Here is a 21,019-nt window from a genome sequence, read left to right as displayed (position 1 = left end):
TTTTGACACCAAATATGGTACAATGTTGAACTATTCAATACAAACATAGCTCGTCCGATAAATTTCGAAGTTCTCCTATTCTTCATCCATCTGAAAGTATGAGTTCAAGGTACCTTCAACTACAGCCTCTGCTGCTGGAATATTTCCAGAATTTTTCTGCTATATTCACAGTTGAAAAAGAGATGCTCATTCTATTCCTCACTACTTTCACAAATACAGCAGGTAGAAGTATCACTAAGATCTATTATGTAAAGTTGTCAACAACCCAATATCTAATTGTGAGAGTCATCACTCGAAGCATGAAAAACAATAATATAAATTATTGCTCCGGACTCCACGTGTAAGAACTTGTACAGGTATACACATAAAATCAAGTTTAGCTATTATATATAACAAAGATATCAAAGAAAAGGATAAATAATTTGAAAAGGTATACATTTTCAGCTAAAAAACCAAGTCAGAATATTTGTTATGAAGAATAAATAACCGACTTTTAGCATTTTTTTTTTTCCTTAAAATAAGAAGTGGCTTTTACCCAAATCAAAATAAACTCGCTCAATGAAATAGGAGAGTGATGGCGCGATTCTTCCCTATATATTCAATGTAATTTTATTTAATTCATTTCCTCGTCGTGGCTTTGTAGCTTTTATCAACCTTAATTCTCCTATTCTCCAATGGCGGAAAGGTTATATTTGAGAGGTATTATAACAAATGAGTGATCACATATCATGTAAGAAGCATAGTTGACATAGTTTGACGAAAACCCCAATCACTTCTCTTTTTTTTTTTTTTTTTGAAGGGATTACTTACTTCTCTTGATCAATAGATTGTTTACATTTGAGTAAAATACTCCTTACAAAAGAAAGAATTTAAGTGTAAACAATCTCTTGAGTCAGAGGGAGTTAATTTACCGGGTAAAAAAGTTGTACCTTTGTACCCCTAGTTCCTAACTGAAAGATGCTCTTCCAAGTATGACCCTGTTCACAAATACCTATCATACGAAAAATAGAACTTAATGAGCCACCCGAGTAATCACACGTTTGTTCAAACATTAGTTTAACCTGAAAGATTGAACTTTAGATGAAGGATTTCAAAGAAGGAGAAATCAGAAGGTTCCGAAAACCCCAGTTCATTAGGCTCATCTCCTACCAGTCAGAAATTGAATGATAAAATCGAACGTCAATTTATTTCACAATTCCGTTTCTACACTACTGGCAATGGAGAAAGACGTTGTAGAAAAAAAGGTAATCGTATGCGAACCAAACTAATGTGGGTTCATCCTTGACTATCTTATTACTCCCTTTTTAAGGATGTGCGTAGTTTGATCATCACTTACTTAGCTGACATAGTCTTAAACATAGAAATTTTATATCATTTTTTAGCTTATGACAATAGGAAGAGTGCATAGAAAAAACAGGTTAATAATCCGTAGTATTTTTTGTACTAAAATCGAAATTAAAATTGATATGACAGAGAACAATACTATCTTATATATATATATATATATATATATATATATATATATATATATATATATATATATATATATATATATATATATATATATATATATATATAAAATTGGGTTGAAACGCTGTGGATGCGACACGTGGCGTTTCAACATTAATTACAATCATTTATTTCAACTAATAATAATAAGTATGAAATAATAAATACGGCATAATCTCATAAAAGTATTTGTTCCGGGTGTAATTCCGGAGCAGGATTGTGACCACTTGAGCTTGTAGAACGATGTCGTTGCTCGTCTCTTCCTTTCACTCTTTCCTGTAAAGATGAACAAACTGAGGGCTCGGCTTGGGGCCGAGCGTACTCACTCCGACGCTCAAGTCAGTAAACTTAAAAGAGATAAGTTGTATGTTTAACTTGGCAAAGTATATTGTAGAGAGATAAGGGAGTTTTATACCAGATTTTCCAGTTGATTTCTCAATGAGAGATGTGGAGTATTTATAGACTTTCACCTTTTGTCACGTAGTGGCCAAGTGGCGTAGCAGGTGGAAAGACTGTCTTACCCTCGGCCGAGGGACCCATGACAGGCCGGCAGGCCTGGTTGACTCCATGCCGAGGGGACTGGATGCGAGTATACGGATATGCCTCTCGGCCATTGAAGCTAGTTCGAACCGAGACCCAGTGACAGCCGACAGGCTTTGTCGGTTAGGCCGTTTTTCTTTTGACTTGTTGTCTTTTAGCTTTGACCTTATTCAATATGTTGACTTGGTCAGCGAGTGCAGAATATGCCCCATCAATTTGCCCCCAGCGTAGTCTATGCCGTGGTATGGACCTTCGATGCGTGTTGAGCGTATTCTGCGCATGTCGAACTTCTTCCTCGGCTTGGTCATGTTCAGGTCGTACCATATCCCCCGTCCACATTGGTTGTGTAATGGACATCGAATGTGAAAAAGGAAATGGCGCTGACCGAGACCAAGGTTGGGAGTGTCGTGTGCTTTTGAATGCCCCCGGCCGGTGCTGCCAAGCCTGGTTGATCAGCTAGCCGTTGGCAAGTAGATACCAAGGAGCGTGTCGAAGAAGATGGGTCACTGTATGTCGATTGACATTCTGCGGCTGCATGCTTGACACGTGGCCTGGTTTTGATTGGTGGACGCTTCATGGACTTTGCTCTGATTGGTCCACTGAATGGGCTTTGCTCTATAAATAGAGCAGTATGCCCCTCATTTTGCTGTGCAAATTTCTTTTTCAAGAAAAATTTCCTCTCTCTAGTTTTCGAAGAGTTTTCTCTCTCTAATTTTCGAAGCGTTACTCGGCGTAACACTTTCTTTCAAGGTAAAAACAAATTGTTCCCCAACTTTTATTTGTTAAGTATTTGTTGCCACCATGTCTGTTGCTGACGCTCCGCCTAGTACCTCAACCCTGGGGGACGAACCGCCACGTCCCGCTGAACAGAAGCCATTGGTTGTCTGCCCGGTAGGGTTTGGGGGTCGCAAGTCGTCTTCTCCTGAAATCGACGAGGAATATCTCGAGGATTTTGATGATGAGGAGGAGGAAGAGACCCAATCTGATTCAGAGAGGCCACATTACTTGTGGCGCGGCGAAGCCTGCTCGATTAAACCTGATCTCGTTTGGACGAACAAGTTCGCTTGTGCCTCCGGGCCTGAACTTTTCGAAGACCACTACAACTTCGGCAGGGGGTATAGAATTATTGTCCCTGTGGGTGATCAGGCAGTCTGTTGCCCTCCCGAAGGTTGTATAGGCGTGTATATTAGACATCTGGAGTATGGGCTCCGTTTTCCTCTTAATGAACACGTCTCGGCCATAATCAAAGCCATGAATGTCGCCGTGGCACAACTGCACCCGTTGGCCATTAGGACGATTATTGGCTTCGTATGGTTTTGTCTCTTTAAGAGGGAGACCCCAACGGTGAACCTTTTCCACCGCTCCACCATCTTGTTTGTCTACCCAAGGCGTCATGGGGGGTGGTACGTGCGTGCACCGAGCGGGTTACGTGACCATCTCAAGCCGACATCCCGCAAAGACCGGAAGGGGCGGTGGGTATATGTCGAGATTCCGGAGGGCTATCCATCGCCGGTCCTTCCAGCCGCGCGTCAATTTATTTGTGAGAGTCAGGGGGAGCATGAAAGATATGTCTCCCGTAATAAGATTAAGATGGACGCCAAGAAGGTTTATCTTAATGACGACGAAGTGCGGGCAATGAGCATGTTCGAGGCTGAGAAGGATGGCACGCCGAAGGGATGGATGCCTCCGACGCAGATCGTCCTTCAAGACGAGCCGCTTTGTCACGTCGGCCTCATATCGGCCCTCAGCCAGGGTGAGTGGGGTCGGTATGAGGCCCCCCTTTGCTTTTATGCTTCGATATTTGAGCCTCGGTTTACTTCTTTCGCTTAACTCCTGCTTTGTTTCTTGCAGATCGATTTGGCCGGGATCTCTCTGTCTCCATACTAAGCAAGTTGGGACTTGACCAGGACAGGAGAGTTGTTGAACTGCACCCTAAGGCTGCGTCGCGTGATCGCAAGCAGGCCCCGCACGAACTCATGGAGCATGCGTTGAAAGCAATGGACGTGGGGGCGACTCAAGCAGAGATTGGCGGTAACGTGCCGCGCCGGAGAGCAAAAGCAACGTCTTCGGCGGCTACGACGTCAACTCCAACTCGATCTCCAATCCCCCATAGTCCAAAAAGATAAGGAGGTCGTCAACGTTGACGAGGACCTCACCGTTCTGGAGGGTCCTCCTTCACATAAGAGGAAAGAAACAACGCCTGCTGCTGCTGTTACCGAGGCAGGGAAAGAGAAGGGGTCAGCCGGCCCTCCAACCAAGAAGGCTAGGACTGGTACAGATCTAACCCATGGCTCGGATTTAGCAGGTTCCTTATGCATTCCTGATGACAGGCTTTCTGATATGTCGATGAATGTTGACATGGACGCTTTGTCTCGGTTTTTTCTAGATCAGCCGTCGCCAGCTGTTGCTTTCAACGAACGGCAATTTGAGAAGCAGCCTGTGCAGATGGGCGACAAAAATGTCGCCGCCGACACCTCGTCCAAGAAGGCCTCCTTCGCTCAGCTCAGGGAGGATGGCATGAGGTTGGCCAAAAGGCTGGTGAAGTGGGCTGACGTTGCCGGCACTCATCTTATCCATCAAGAAAAGCTCGTGGCTCAAACTGCCCCTACGCTCGAACGGCTTAGGCTTGAGCTTGCCGCTTCTAGGGAGGAGGCCGAGAAGGCGAGCGGGACTTCTCGCCGAGCGAAAGCTTAAGGAGGACGCCGAGAAGGTGGTCTGGCCGAGAGAGCTAAGGTTGAGTTTACGTTGGCCGATGCCGCTAAGTTGCGGGAGGAGAGAAACAAACTTGAGGGCGGTTATAAGGCCATGGTTGAGCAGAGGGAAAGATGGAAGACCCTGCATTTGGCCGAGGTGAAGGAACATAAGGGCACAAAGGCTATCCTTGCTCAGAGGGAGAAGGATATTGAGCTGCTGAAAACCGTCATCATCCCCGAAATGTGTGCCGTGCACGGACCGAGTGAAGATGCTACAAGGATGCGATTAAGGAGCTCCTTCTGAAGGCACTTTTCCGTGGCAAGATTTTGACAAACTTCCGGATGAGAAAGGCCGCCGAGGAGGCCAAGGCCGCGGCCGAGGCGAAGGCGGCGAAGGTCGCTTTCAGGAAGGTGCGCCAAGGCGGCCCATGATGCTAAGGTGAAGGAGGTTAGAGAGGAGCCGAGAAGGCAAAGGCACGTGAAGCCGCCAAGTCGTCCTCGGGCCGTCCACCGACGGTGATGCCGGTGCTGCTTTGCCGGTGGCGAGCGGCAATAAGCATAGGGAGACGGGCGGTCGTCACCAGATTCACTGGCCCTTGGGACGCCACTATTTGGGGGCCAACTTTTGAGCCTTTCCTCCCCGCCATCCTTTTGGCGCTTCATGTCTTAATGTTGTAATTTTTGTTGTTCCTTCTTTTTTGTTAAACTTTGGTAGGTTGAGCTTAGGCTATCCCTATGGGGACTAGTCGACTTTATCTTGTCTCACTTATAAACATTTTCAATGAAGTTTGTTTATTTGCCTTCGGCTTGGCCGAGACTTTGATCTCATCCTCCATTCAGTTGTCTTCTTACGTTTTTAAACATATTGAGCGCTTTTTCGTTTTACCTTCGGCTTGGCCGAGGCAATTAGATTGCGTATCTCAATTGTACTTAAACGTTTTTAGCATATTGGTCGTGCCCTCCGCACTGAACAAAGCCGAGGTAGCAAGATTCACGTTTCCCAATTTGCTCAACAACATGTTGGCATGTCGGTCGCTTCCTCCTCCGCTCTCGGTCTAGCCGAGGCGGTCAGATTTGCGCTTCCCATTTTTGTTGTAAACATGTTAGCATATCGGTCGTTTCCCCGTCACTCCCGGCTTTGGCCGAGGCAATCGAGGTTACGGCTCGATTGCATTCGTATCTATAGACATATTGATTGCTTCCTCGCCACTCCGGATTGGCCGAGGCGATCGATTTTGCGTTTCTCAACTGTACTTATACGTTCTTAAGCATGTTGGTCGCTTTCGCGAGTATCAACTGCATTTGTAGTGACTGCCCGGCTTTGGCCGTGGCGTCTACTTTGGTACGACTACGGAGGGGACAAGCATTTCGATGGAAAACTTGGATCACTCTTCATAAGATATAATCACGCGTTGGGGTGCCCACAACGATCTCGGACACCTCCGCCGCTATACGAAATATTTCCTAAGGTTATCTGTGTTCCAATGGCTCATTAGAGGCACACCCTCCATGTCCGTCGGTAGGTATGTCCCCGGCCCCATTTCTTCAACCACCCTGTAGGGTCCCTCCCAGTTGGCCGTCATCTTACCATGGATGTTTCCTTTGTTGGTTGCGGCCGACTTTCTCAGGACTAGATCTCCTACTCTTAAGTCCCTTTTGTGGACCCTACGGTTGTATGCTCTTCTCATTCGGTTTTGATATACTGCCAAGTTGAGCCGTGCCGTATCTCGACTTTCTTCGACCAGGTCGAGGAGGCTCTCGGGCCTTCTTCATTTTCGATGGGTTAAAGGTTTGCGTTCGAATGTCGGCACCGATGCTTCAATTGGCGGGACGGCCTCGGACCCATAGACTAGGTGGAATGGATGCACTGTTGCTTCTTTCTCCGTGGTTCGAATGGACCACAGGACGCCGGGTAGTTCATCAGCCCATCTTCCCGAGACCTGCAACCAGTACTTAATCCCCTACCATTTGCACAGTGGGGGATGGATTTATTAGGACCATTTCCGACGGCCTCCGGAGGAAGGAAGTACCTGATTGTCGCCGTTGACTACTTCACCAAATGGGTCGAGGCTGTCGCGGTACCTTGAAATAAAGTGTTACGCCGAGTAACGCTTCAAAAATTAGAGAGAGAAAACTCTTCGAAAACTAGAGAGAGGAAATTTTTCTTGAAAAAGAAATTTGCACAGCAAAATGAGGGGCATACTGCTCTATTTATATAGCAAAGCCCATTCAGTGGACCAATCAGAGCAAAGCCCATGAAGCGTCCACCAATCAACACCAGGCCACGTGTCAAGCATGCACCGCGAATGTCAATCGACATACGGTGACCCATCTTCTTCGACACGCTCCTTGGTATCTACTTGCCAACGGCCAGGTGATCAACCAGGCTAAAGCGGCCGGGGGCAATCAAAAGCACACGGCACTCCCAACCTTGTTCTCGGTCAGCGCCATTTCCTTTTTCACATTCGATGTCCATCACACAACAATGTGGAGGGGGAATATGGTACAGCCTGAACAGGACCAAGCTGAGGAAGAAGTTCGACATGCGCAGAATACGCTCAACACGCATCGAAGGTCCATACCACGGCATAGACTACGCTGGGAGCAAATTGATGGGGCATATTCTGCACCCACTGACCAAGTCAACATATTGACCAAGGTCAAAGCTAAAAGACAACAAGTCAAAAGAAAAACGGCCTAAACCGACAAAGCTCGTTTGTCGGCTTTGTCACTGGGTCTCGGTTCAAGAACTAGCGGCCGAGAGGCATATCCGTATACTCGCATCCAGTCTCCTCGGCATGGAGTCAACCAGGCCTGCCGGCCTGTCATGGGTCCCTCGGCTGAGGGTAAGACAGTCTTTCCACCTGCTACGCCACTTGGCCACTACGTGACAAAAGGTGAAACTCTATAAATACTCCACATCTCTCATTGAGAAATCAACTGGAAAATTTGGTATAAAACTCCCTTATTTCTCTACAATATACTTTGCCAAGTTAAACATACAACTTATCTCTCTAAGTTTACTGACTTGAGCGTCGGAGTGAGTACGCTCGGCCCCAAGTCGAGCCCTCAGTTTGTTCATCTTTACAGGAAAGAGTGAAAGGAAGAGACGAGCAACGACATCGTTCTACAAGCTCAAGTGGTCACAATCCTGCTACGGAATTACACCCGGAACAGTATTATTATAGGTTAATAAATATTACGGTATTTATTAATCATTAAGTAAGTACGTTTTTTATCCTTACATTATAGTCAATGGAACATATTATGCATATACATAATATTTGATATTTCCAAGATGCATAGGTATTCTAATTTAAAATTCCAAAGACCATGTTCATCAATATATTCAAAGAATACAGATCGATCAATATGAGTGGTGTGTACACATTAAATAATCAACATACTTATCTTCAACCATACACCCTACATACAGCCTATATAAGTATATAAATAGAATTCTTTCTTCTCCTCACAATAGAGTACGGAATAAAACGTGAGAAACAAAAAAAATAAAAATAAAATCTCTATTTGCTACGTTTACATCGATGATACAATAACTTTTTGTAAGTGCGACATTGCTAGCCAAACTTGAAAGATATGCTCAAGTTGAAATTGAAACGTTAAGAATGACCAGGACGTAGTGTAAGGTAAAGCCAGTGATCAATATCCATTAAAGTGATGAGTGGAAATAGGGCTGAAGTGATGAGGTCTTTGGTGAAAGAAGAAACCGTCTGATCTATTTTTTATTGTAAACTCATATTTGTGATAAGGTACAGAATGAATGGTTTATTCTTATTTGAATTGCTTCCTAACGTAAAAACTATACTACGTTATATACACCAAGGTATATCGATATTGACGGAACGAAATAGTTACAACAGCTAGAAAATATTCACCATATGGGAAAGGATTGTTCCTTTGTAATTTTAGTTGAGAGTTTTTCATTTTGAGAGATACTTTATGTAAATTCTAGAAAGGTCATGTAATACACATAAGGAGGTTATTAAGTAATAAATCAAAGAAATAAACTTGATGAGTGCCCATATTGGCAATAACAACTTACAAACAAGGAGTATCATTGGTATTTTTTTATACAAGAAAAAGGTTAAAAAAAAGCGTCCCTGATTGTTCAACAACCGAAATAGTGGATATGAAGGAATATCTACTAGAACAACAATCAGTGGGAGAAGGTGACCTAGGACGATGACGAGATTACGAGAACGATATGGGTCGACGTCGTATATGGAGATGAATGGAGATGGGTAAGAAAGGGGGAATGAGTCCCTGAGTAGTTGTCCAGATACTATAAGATTATGAGTTATATGCACAACTTGATTTAGAGTACAATTAATTATGATGAAGTTTTGTTCATGTATAGCCAGAGTAGGATCTGATAATTTATAAATACCATAATTGGGTTAACATATTAATATGTTTAAGTCAAGTAAATGATTTTGATATTATATTGATATAATTGTTCTTTAATTATTTAAAATAAAAGCCTTTCACACATTTAAATTAAAATTGTTAGTATGTGACTCGTATGTCGCATACAAAGTATGTCAATGTTTGATTACGGTGAGATAAATAAACTAAGGAAGATTAGAGATGAAAACAAAGGTGATTAAAAGTGACAGAGGAAGGGGCGAGTCGCACGTAAACGTAAGTCTGATGCAAGAGACGATTTCCGTTGAGTGTTGATGCTGTACGTGAAGTTTAATTAGTTGCACTAGTTACAAGCTAATGGGTCCCGCCTACTTTCCTATGTCATGATGGATTTGGCATTATTTTCTATGGTGTGAAATTAGCCTTTGATTAAGAGATCTCGTTGGTCCAGTTTATTTAGATATTTGTTTAATTATTTTATTTCCTAATTGTACTAGTGTTTGTTAGGGTAGTTTAATATATAAACACTACTTTAACCTAGCTATTCTTTAAGGAGAGATTTGTGAGGCAAACACATTGAGAGTTTTAAGAGGCAGATCTAGAAAAACTCTGTGCTCATCTTTTGTAATCTGTAATTCTCCCGACATAGTGAATTATTCTCCCTCGCCCTGGTGGATGTAGCTATCACATTGATAGTGAACCACGTAAATCTTTGTGTCTTTTTTTTTTTGCATCTACTCCGTATCGCTTCCGCACAACAATTGGCACCAGAGCTTAGGTTTTTGGATCCAGGGAGGAGAAGATGGCAACTGACACAATAAGGATTGAGAAGTTCGACGGGAGGAATAGTTTTGCACTATGGCAGATAAAGATGAGGGCTTTGCTAAAGGAGCGGTGCATCTGGAAACCCTTGACGCCAGGATTCTCCACGAAGGTGACGAAGACTGAAGCTTCGGCTGCGGGTGTTGAACCTAGGGTGACTGAGATGGAAGATCCTGCCTTGTTAACAATGGAGGAGAGGGCTCATTCATCGATGTCCTAACTGAGGTAGCCGATGAGGCGACTGCAATGGGGTTATGGCTGAAATTGGAGAGTTTGTACATGACAAAGTCGCTCACCAATAAGTTGTTGTTGAAACAACGTCTGTTCTCTTTCAAGATGCAGATAGGTATGTCACTTCGTGATCATCTAGACAAATATAATACTATATTACTAGATCTACGTAATATAGATGTTAAGATTGAGGATGAAGATGCTCCTTTAATTCTGCTGGTTTCTTTACCTGCGTAGTATGGGAATTTTGTGGATTCTTTTATTCTTGGTAAAGAAACATTGACCCTAGAGGAAGTGAAGTCAGCACTTTGCACTAGGGAGTTGCGACAAAAAGCAACTGTTGACTTAGAAAACGGATCAGGGGCAGGTTTAGTTGTTGATAATACTAAAAAGGGTGGAGTTCGGAAGAAAAAGGCTAAGTCTAATATTCCGGACACCAATATCGCGATAATTCGTTATCTGTTATCTATGTAAAGAACCCGGGCATAAAAGACCTAGTTGTCCTAAGTTGAAAGCCAAGTCTAATGCGGCTGTAGTTCAAAGTAAGAATTTGGAGTACGATTCTGAGGCGGACTATGCACTTGTGGTTGATTCTGTTCGTCCTAGTGATCGTTGGATTCTAGATTCGGGGTGTTCTTATCATATGTGTCCACACAAGCATTGGTTTAATACTTATGAGTCCTTTAATGAAGGTCGCGTTGTTGTTGGTAACAATGCTACTTGTGAGGCAGTCGGTATTGGGTCAATCAAGGTGAAGACGGTTGAGGGTAAGAAGTGTACTTTGACTAATGTGAGACATGTTCAAGCTTTAGGGAAGAATCTTATATCACTTGGTTTATTAAGTTATTTAGGATATGAGTTCCATAGTAAATGGGAGATTTTGTCTGTCACGAAGGGTTCTAGTTTGGTGCTGAAAGGTGTCAAACAAAATTTCTTGTATGTATTACAAGGTGAAACACTGACTAATTTTGCAAGTTGTGCATTCGTGAATCACAAGAGGAAGACTAAGGTTTGGCATAAGCGGCTTGATCGTCATATGGGTGATAGAGGGATACAACAATTGTGCAAGAGTGATCTTCTTTATGGTGTCAAGGTGAATAACCTTGAGTTTAATGAGCAACATGTGTTTGGTAAGAAACACAGTTTTAAATTTAGCAAGAGTGTTCATAAAACAAAAGAAGTCCCTGACCCTTCGGGGTGCTGAGCTTAAGGTGGAGCATCCTTGAGCGGCCCGGTCCAGGGCTAAATGGACGCAGGCCTAGTCAAGGGCTTATTGGACGGCAGACTCAGTCCATGGTATATTGGATGGTTATAGACTCAAGGTGGAGTCTATGGTGTTCTAGTGTGAGATCTCAATTTGCTAGAACATGGCAGATATAAGTCTACTTGAGTGACTTGTATAGTGGTCGAGTGATTTGAAAGTCGTTTGCTAAATGCGACTGTCCGAGTCAAGTGGAGAATTGTTAGTATGTGACTCGTATGTCGCATACAAAGTATGTCAATGTTTGATTATGGTGAGATAAATAAACTAAGGAAGATTAGAGATGAAAACAAAGGTGATTAAAAGTGACAGAGGAAGGGGCGAGTCGCACGTAAACGTAAGTCTGATGCAAGAGACGATTTACGTGGAGTGTTGATGTTGTACGTGAAGTTTAATTAGTTGCACTAGTTACAAGCTAATGGGTACCGCCTACTTTCCTATGTCATGATGGATTTGGCATTATTTTCTATGGTGTTAAATTAGCCTTTGATTAAGAGATCTCGTTGGTCCAGTTTATTTAGATATTTGTTTAATTATTTTATTTCCTAATTGTACTAGTCTTTGTTAGGGTAGTTTAATATAAAAACACTACTTTAACCTAGCTATTCTTTAAGGAGAGATTTGTGAGGCAAACACATTGAGAGTTTTAAGAGGCAGATCTAGAAAAACTATGTGCTCATCTTTTGTAATCTGTAATTCTCCTGACATAGTGAATTATTCTCCCTCGCCCTGGTGGATGTAGCTATCACATTGATAGTGAACCACGTAAATCTTTGTGTCTTTTTTTTTTTTGCATCTACTCCGTATCGCTTCCGCACAACAATTGTTAGGGTGCAAACTCATGTCCCACATCGGTTGAATAAAGATGAAAGCTCATCTTTATAAGTGTCTACAAAATATAATAGTACGAGGCCTTTTGGGAAGGAGCCCAAGAGTAAAACCGTGAGGGCTTGGCCCAAAGCGGACAATATCGTACTATTATGGACAGTGGACACCGACGCAGCAGAGGCCCAACACGTGATATTCACGCTTCCGCACAACAAGTGGTATCAGAGCCCAAAGTTTGACTTGGGCTAGACACAGAGATTCATCAGGCCAAGATTTGAAGGTGGATGTACACTATAAGGCGTGGAACTCCTATAGCTCGAGGGAGAGCTAATATGTTCGCGAGAAGCGACATGGTCTCACGGCGTTGAGACGGCAGGCCGTCCAAGAGAAGATCGTCAGCCACCCGGCGAGGTGGGCTGAGGCTTAATGGAGGCAACAAAAAGCGGTCCATGGTAAGTCCAAAGGTGTGGTCCGATGTGACGCACTGAGGCTGGGGATTCGGACCAGTCCAGGGTATATTGAATGTAGAGGAGTTTGGTACGCAAGTGTAGCACGAGCCCCGTGAGACACATGGTGTGTCGTTTAAGGGGAGGTTATCAAGACTTGGTGATGCGGGTGTCTAGGTGATGGGATTGCATGGTGTGGGGAGTTCTCCGTGGAGGTCAAGGTCCGAGTCAAAGATGATGGTCCTTGGTTTGATGGGAGGATTGTTAGGGTGCAAACTCATGTCCCACATCGGTAGAATAAAGATGAAAGCTCATCTTTATAAGTGTCTACAAAATATAATAGTACGAAGCCTTCTGGGAAGGAGCCCAAGAGTAAAACCGTGATGGCTTGGCCCAAAGTGGACATTATCGTACTATTATGGACAGTGGACACCGACGCAGCAGAGGCCCAACACGTGATATTCACGCTTCCGCACAACAAAAATTTTGAAGCACGTTATAAACGGGAGGAGATTATAACTGTTTCGGAACAATACGATAATTTAGCATCTACTTCATTAAGTTAGAAGCATCAAATTAAAATTGGAAAAAAAAAAATTTGTTAACTAAAAAGTGGAAAGGAAGGAACCGAAGAAACAAGAGTATTATTAACTGTGTCACACTAACATGTTATGTAACTAATGATCATGACCGATAAAGCACATATTATGAGATATTAACAAATTTTCACTTTTTCTACACTCTTACCGTCCTACTTCTTTGGTTATTTTATCAGAAATTCATTACTACTTTTTCTGTAACATTTACTTCAAATCTCTCATTCTTTCTTACCAACAACCATTTTATTCAAAATAAGATATTCTTTTAATCAATATTAATTTCGAAAGAGGTTAATTAATACTCCCTCCTATTCACTCATTTCTTCACCTTTCATTTTGCACAAGAAATAAGAAAATGATTTTGTACCGCACAAAACACTCAACCCCACATACAATTGATTTTGGACCATACAAAACCTTCTAAAGAAGGAAAGGGGGAAGAAAACCCGACTACCATTAAAACGGAAAGAGGGAGGAAATGAGTGAATAAGATGGAGTATTTATAAAAATTAACTTTAGTCACGCTTGAAACTCCTAGAGTATTATTTTCGCAAACAAAAATTAATGCAAGAGATTAGGAGGCATGGTTTTTATAAAAAGTAAGATTTATAAAATATTTCTACATTATGGATTAGTAGAATAATTAGTTTCTAAACACGATGTGATGTTACGAGTATTCACCCTATAAATTAATTTTAAAGTTTCAACAACAACATATAAAACAGGCAGTGTCAACCCAGCCTTAAATACACGTATTAATTATAGTTAAAATTAAATACAAACATAATAAATGTTGTATAAATCTCAGCAAAATATTAATTATAGTTTAATAAATTATTATAAAATTATATTAAATAATTATGATAATTTGATTCTAAATTTACTAAAAAGTTATTTTGATAAAAATTCTAAAATGTAAATAATTACGTTCATTGTGAAAAATGCTTTCAATTGAGTATAATTTTGGTTATATTATTAAAATATTTATTTTGATATGTAGAGATGATTAAAGTGAATGTCTCACAATATTTTACATTTACGTTGGGAAAGTTATAAAACTTAGACTATTAAATCCATTAAGAAAAATATATTTGGAAGAGTCATTGTATATATTAAAAACACAACTTTAAAAAAACTACTAAGAGATAAGTTTTTATAGTCTGGGAATGAAAGAAATTATATTGGGCAAATTGAATACATATGAGATTTTTTAAGTTTCAATAGTGTGATAACGAGTATGTGTACGAGTGTGTATGTACATAGTGATCCCGAGTGCAATTGAATAATCAAAACAAAAGTAATCATTATTAAGTAATATAGTATTATAAACGACATGAAAAAGTAGAAAACACGTTACATTTTTCTTTAATATCTTTAATTAAATATGTATAAGTCAAATATAAAATATTGATTATGACTAACCAAATACTCTGTATTACTTTTAGTTAAATATTTTTTATGTTATCTTTTAAATACTTTGAAGTTAAACATCAAAAAATAATATTTGAGAAAGTTCACCTATTATATTTACAGGTAATAAACTCTTAAACATCATTATATATAATTGTTTAAAAAAACAAAAGGTGCAAATTTCTCATAGATATGTTTGACACATATCACATATTATACATAAAAAATTAAATATAAGATAAAATTATGTTCACATAATTTTGAATAAATATTAATTGATTTGAGACATAAAGTATAGTGACATGATATAATTTGAGAACTTACTGTTGATTGTTGTATTATTCGAATAAATTTTATTTTGATTAATATGATATTTTACCAGTCACAAATTTATTTATAAAACGTTAATTATGCATAATTAATTATCACTTATTTTGTTTTAATTAAAACTCTTATGTATTTTATTTTAAAACATTGAAGTTAAACCTAAAAATATTAAATTAGAGAAAAAATTATTTACAAGAGAAAATATGGTCATATATGAATTATATAATTTTTATTCAATTATAATCCTAAAATATTAAAACAGGCCGCGCGAAGCACGGGATACTACCTAGTTTCTCAAATAATTGGGATAGAATGGAAACAAATAAATAGGCTGATGGTATCGCCTCTAGCATCCAGTACACAAAATCTCATTGAAGACGGGCACTATCCGTCACAAGCTGAAGACGGATAGTGCCCCTCTCACATGATGCAAGTGGCAATATGAATGGGTGCTCCATTTTCTCTCCCACTTGCCAACCCACTTGCTTTATGCTTTATTGTGAGAGGTATTCAGCTTGTGACGGATATTGCCCGTCACAAGCAAGACGCTTTGCATCCAGTATGACAACATTTGAGTACAGGGAGGGTGAGGTAGACTACAGACTCTATGATGGCAATTTAAAAACTAATGGAACTGTTTGGAGAGTCCACCTGTTGTCGGTGCACTTGTGTAGTACAGTAAACATAGAGCGACCATCCCAACTTGATACTCTATGGTTGATACAGAGTACTTAACAACCTTTGTTTTCAAGCAAGCAATTAAAACATTTCATACCTGTTGATCATCTATTTCATCCAGTTAGTTTTGCTAAAGACGGGTCGGAGTAAGTGACGGGTAATGTCCCTCACAAAAAACGGATAGGGGGGGACAAGGTGGGGGCACCCCCATGTGTTTCCCTCTCTCCTCTATTTGGGTCATTTGTGAGAAGAAATGATATCCGTCACTCCAAAATGACAGATACGTGTCGTCTTCAATGAGATTTTGTGTATTTCATCCAACATAATGACTCCCTTGTGTGTCTGACTTTTTGACCAATTTTATAACTTGTTTGACGCAAGTTGGTGAAAAATTCATAGTCTATGAAAAAAAAACTCCATAGCTGACGTCTTTAATCAATAATTAAAACAACTATTTAAGACAAAGAAGAGGGAAGGGCAAAAATAACCTTTAAAAATGATTACTGTGTATTATTTATTACTATTATGGGAGGAAAAAAAAAGTATTGCAAATGTTAAAATTTTGACTGAGCAGGATAGCGATGACTCCCAATAAAATGCACAAGTATGAAAAGTGGAAGAAAAGATATAACTAATCAGGTACACACAATAATGGTTTAGCAAGCTAATGTGAGAGATGGAAAGACATGTAAATAAGTATTGAGACTATCAATGTGAGATACACTAAAACTGCCTAGAGACTATAATACATTGATTAAGGTTTTCCCTGTTTGTTAAGGAGTCAAATAATTGAGAGTAGCAACAACTATACAAACAATAAATAAAGTAACATATACAGAGTAACTAACTTACTTCTGTTTCATCCATCGGAGAACGTTATTCACTTTGATCGTCTATTAGATAGCTATTTCTGCAAGGTGAAACAAAATGTAAGGAAATGACTATTATAGGATTGTGAAAATATCATTATCTATGAATGAGAAGTGGAGTATAGAAGAGGAATATGAAGGGAGCAAAGAATGACTAAAATAACAAAAAAATCAATCAGAATAATGTTATACTGCCTGTGCCCCAATCATTTATTTGTCTTTTTTATTCTTCATGAGGGGTATTTTAATGAAAGACAAACAAATGATTGAGACGGAGGGAGTATAATGTTTACTGCACAGGTCTACTTCTCACTATCAAACTCACCACAGTCCCACTCAAAACTCACTGCTCTTCGATCACTACCATCATTAATTTGGGTTCAAACAGACTATAATTTGAGGATTAAAAATCAATCAAAGATCCCCTAACTTTTTCGGCCAATAATTTCATAACAGTTAAATTAAGGGTCTTTAAATTTCACCTTAAATCACAATCAGACAACCTTATAGTACCAAAATCTAAAGTATAGAAAACAGCACTAAATAATGTTGCCATCGTCCTAGAGTTTGAAAGATCATCATGCTAGAGTTTCAAAATAAGGAGGAAAAATATTAGACTAAAATTAATCTCCAAACTAAATCACATCTTAAAAAAAATTAAGCATCACCTAAAAGGAATTAAGAAGAAATAAGGGAATTACCAGATAATTAACGGACGGTAACCAATTCGCCTTTTGGGCTTGATTGGAATGAGAGTAATTATTAAGGGAGTAATAGAGCTAAAATAAGAAGAAATAGAAGGAGATTGGTTGTAGAGTGGCTTTTGCTTTAATAGTATTAATGATGATTAATGATGATGATACTAGAATTTTCTTTTTAAAAAATAAAATAATAAGCTATTATCTCATAAATATATTTAGTCAGATATAATTTTTCTATATGACATGCATATCGTTTTTTTATATACAGTGCATTTAATATACTCAATACCATGTTTTAAGACTACCTTTTTGCACTATTTTAACCTATTATCACTATAAGAGAAATGGAGTATAAAATATTTATGTATTTTGGTTAATAATTTTTAAATAATAATTATTTACGACAACTTGCTTATTTGCACGGATTGAAAACTAGTTAATTATAAATCCTCGCATCCATGTGAAAAATGATTATGGACAGATTATTAACTTAAATAAAATGGTTTAATATAACTTAAAACCTTTAAATTTTGAGTTTGTAAATATTCACTTTTATTGTATAGAGTTAGATCCACTAATAACAATGGCTTTTTTTTTTTTTTTTTTTTTTTTTTTTTTTGATGACGAGGGGGTTGAGTCCCCCCCGGACCCATGCATTCCTACACCACCATATGGACCATGTAAGCCACCCCCTTCGGGGGCTGCAGTGGCCAAGTGATCATCGCCCTAGCTGGTAGTCGAACCCGGGACCTCTCAACTCCTGCATTTCTGCAAACTTCAAGGTTTAACTCAGCTACCACTGGACTAACACCACTTGGTTACTAATAATAATGGCTTAATATAACTTAAAACCTTTAAATTTGGACTAATAAAAATTAATATATGGGAAAATTATGAGATTAAAATTTGGGGTCATAATAATGATATTAATATTCAGGAAAATTAATTATGGGTTGAAAATTTGGTAAAGTTTTGGTCAAAACCGAATTTAAATCAGTAAAACGATTTCCAGATCATAAATGAATCACTAAAAAATTTATTTATGGAGTTTTTGACTAAGACTGTAATACCCGCCCTTTTAGGACCCTTTGACCATCGTTGACTGTCCTCGGGAACGGGAGTAATCTTAGAAAAGTATGCCAAAACCTCTTTGAGCTGCGTGTTAAGAGTGGTACTCGATAGAGTAGAGGCTACTCGATCGAGTAACTAGGGCACTCGATCGAGTAGGGGGTTACTCGATCGAGTATGTTGGGTACTCGATCGAGTGCTTGGTTTTATTGGGGTTTTATATCGCGTTTTGTTAAATCCGCAAATCACTTTCGCCACTTTCCTCCTATCCTTCAGCCGCCTCTTTCCCTTCCCTTCACCTCAAAACCTCCATGGATGCCTTTTGAAGACTCTTGAGCCTTAGGAGAGCGTCCCTTGAGTCGGGTAGCGGTCTTTCGCCTTGTCTCTCCCTGTTAGGTATGTCATGATCATCATCCGTGCCTTTGTTTCCATAGTTAGGGTTTTGCTTGTAGTAATAGATATTTACATGATGGTAATAGGCTTTGCTTGTGCGCTGGATGCTGTGTTTGTCGGCGTGGATTGGTTGCGGATGCGTGAAGGTAGGTTCGCCTACTCAGTTGCTGTAGATCGTCTAGTGTGTCGGTCGTTGTGATAGTATTGTGGTTGCTTGACATAGTAATTGTATGGTGTTGTGGTTGTGGTTGTGATCGTTGTGATGGTTCTCGAGATGCGTTCTCGGCTGAGTGGGGTCGCTTGCGGGAGTGACTTCACGCCCTAGTTTCGCCCTTCGTGGAACCCGCCACGAAAGGGGATGTGCACATTAATGAGCAGGGTTATCGCTCGTATGATGAGCGGGGCTTAGGTGGGAACGGCTGCGGTCCCCCATCGGGCGTGGACCGGGTCCAAAGGGACGATCGATGATAGATTTGGTTGGATTGTCATGATTGTGGTTGAGTCTGGTATCGTTGTTTGTGTTGTTGCGGTAGTTGCCGTTGCCTTATCTTATCTCAGTACTGACCTTGTGTGGTTGTTTGTTTGTTATGTGTCTGCCGTGATCCCTTATGGTGAGCAGTCGGTCTTAGCAGGTGTTGGTGTGGATGATAGCGGAGTCGGGCGGGGATGAGTCTTCACGACATATGATGGTCATAAGCGAGTAGTCTTGAGTTGTACCTTGTATTGTATTTTGGTTTAAATCACTTGTAACACAACTTAATAGTTCTTTTATTGACGTTTGATATTTACTTACCTCGGGCAACCGAGATGGTAACGCCCTTATATGCTAAGGAAGGCCTAGTTAAGGCTCCTCCGAATATCGGGGTGTTACAAAGTGGTATCGAGCGACGATTTTGGAACTGTAACAAATGAACATAATGAACGTAGAGAGTCTAATAAAATGAACCTGGTGTATGTGTAATGGGAGCCCCAGGTGATGCTAGATTTTGGGTGAGTAGGCGCCCTCATTTCAAAATCTTGGCCCCATGATACTTAAGCGGACACATGGGATGGGAATGTGGAGTCCGTGTGTCTATGTGTGCTATGTATGTTAATTGTGCTGGAGCTACCTCCGGTTAAGTTTTTGTTAGAATTAATAGAGGTGTGATAGTAATGTTTGGGCAGAGTATGGTAATTATTGATGAGATTATTGAAGCTCGTTGGATGATTAGTGAGCTTATATGATAGCTAGGAGTTATGTGACGAAATTATACGTCATGGAGATGCGTGAAAGTGTGCATTTGAATGTGTAGTGTGAGTAGCGAACATGTAAGTGTTTGTCATAAAATTTATGATAATTATAGTATGGATGAGTAATAATTCGAATCACGGGATGTGGTAATGTGTATATGCTTCGCTATTTAGTTGAAATTTTTCATTGCGTAATATTTGATTTAGGCAAAATAAATTGCTTGTGATAGAATGTGAAACATGGTAGATTAGTTTGTTTTGAAAAGTATGCATTTATGTAGTACGTGAAAGAATGAACTAATATTGATTTAAATGCCTCAATTTAGTAGTAATATATATATAAAGTAAGCTTAAATGTAGTACGATGATGTGATTATGTTTACGGAAAGTCGGTAGCGGGTAAACCGAGTAGGGTAAAGGTTGTAGTGTACGTGGGATAAGCTTCATTTGTTTGGCAATACGGTAGATTTTGTTAATGATGGTAATACGTGAATGAATTTGATAATGAGTGCGAATTCGAACTTGGTTGGAATCGACACGCGGTGTTGTTTTGAAGGAACCTTCAAGTTACTTCGTTCTTTTGATCGAGCACTTAGCCATACTTGACCGAGTGCGAGTGCGTACTAGACCGAGTAGACCTCACTCGATCTAGTCAGGAGGCTATAACGTCGGAATGTGGGAAAATTCCCCAGATTTACTCGATGATTTAGCTCCTACTCGATCGAGTAGGGTGGTACTCGATCGAGTACCCTGGCACTCGATCGAGTAGGTTCTTGTGCAAAGCATTCCTACGGGTTTTCTTAAAACCCTTTACCTTTCTATTTCTTCTTCTTATTCTTCCATATTTAAGCACAACCATCCTATATCACTCTTAAATCCCTTAATCTCTCCCAAATCCTCTCTTTCTCTTGGGTTAGTAGTGATTCTTGGGGTCGATTTTCCTTGTTTAATTCGTTTCTTTGCTCTACTAATCAATCAAGGTAAGTTATTCTTCTCAATTTATGTGATATGTTACTTTGAATGTG

General features: G+C 40.0%; 1 long non-coding RNA gene across 1 annotated transcript; it reads right to left on the bottom strand.

Annotated features, from left to right (window-relative positions):
• Nucleotides 1-929: 929 nt before the first annotated feature.
• Nucleotides 930-17,423, bottom strand: LOC141634500 (uncharacterized). The gene is made up of 3 exons (XR_012539227.1): nucleotides 17,304-17,423; nucleotides 16,586-16,643; nucleotides 930-991 (listed from the first exon to the last, which is right to left on the bottom strand). It is a non-coding gene; the product is annotated as an uncharacterized LOC141634500 (long non-coding RNA).
• Nucleotides 17,424-21,019: the final 3,596 nt, after the last annotated feature.

The sequence above is a fragment of the Silene latifolia genome, chromosome Y, assembly GCF_048544455.1.
Source record: "Silene latifolia isolate original U9 population chromosome Y, ASM4854445v1, whole genome shotgun sequence".
Taxonomy (NCBI): Eukaryota; Viridiplantae; Streptophyta; class Magnoliopsida; order Caryophyllales; family Caryophyllaceae; genus Silene; species Silene latifolia.
The sequence above is the reverse complement of the archived record's forward strand: the minus strand, read 5'-3'. Positions and strand labels throughout refer to the sequence as shown.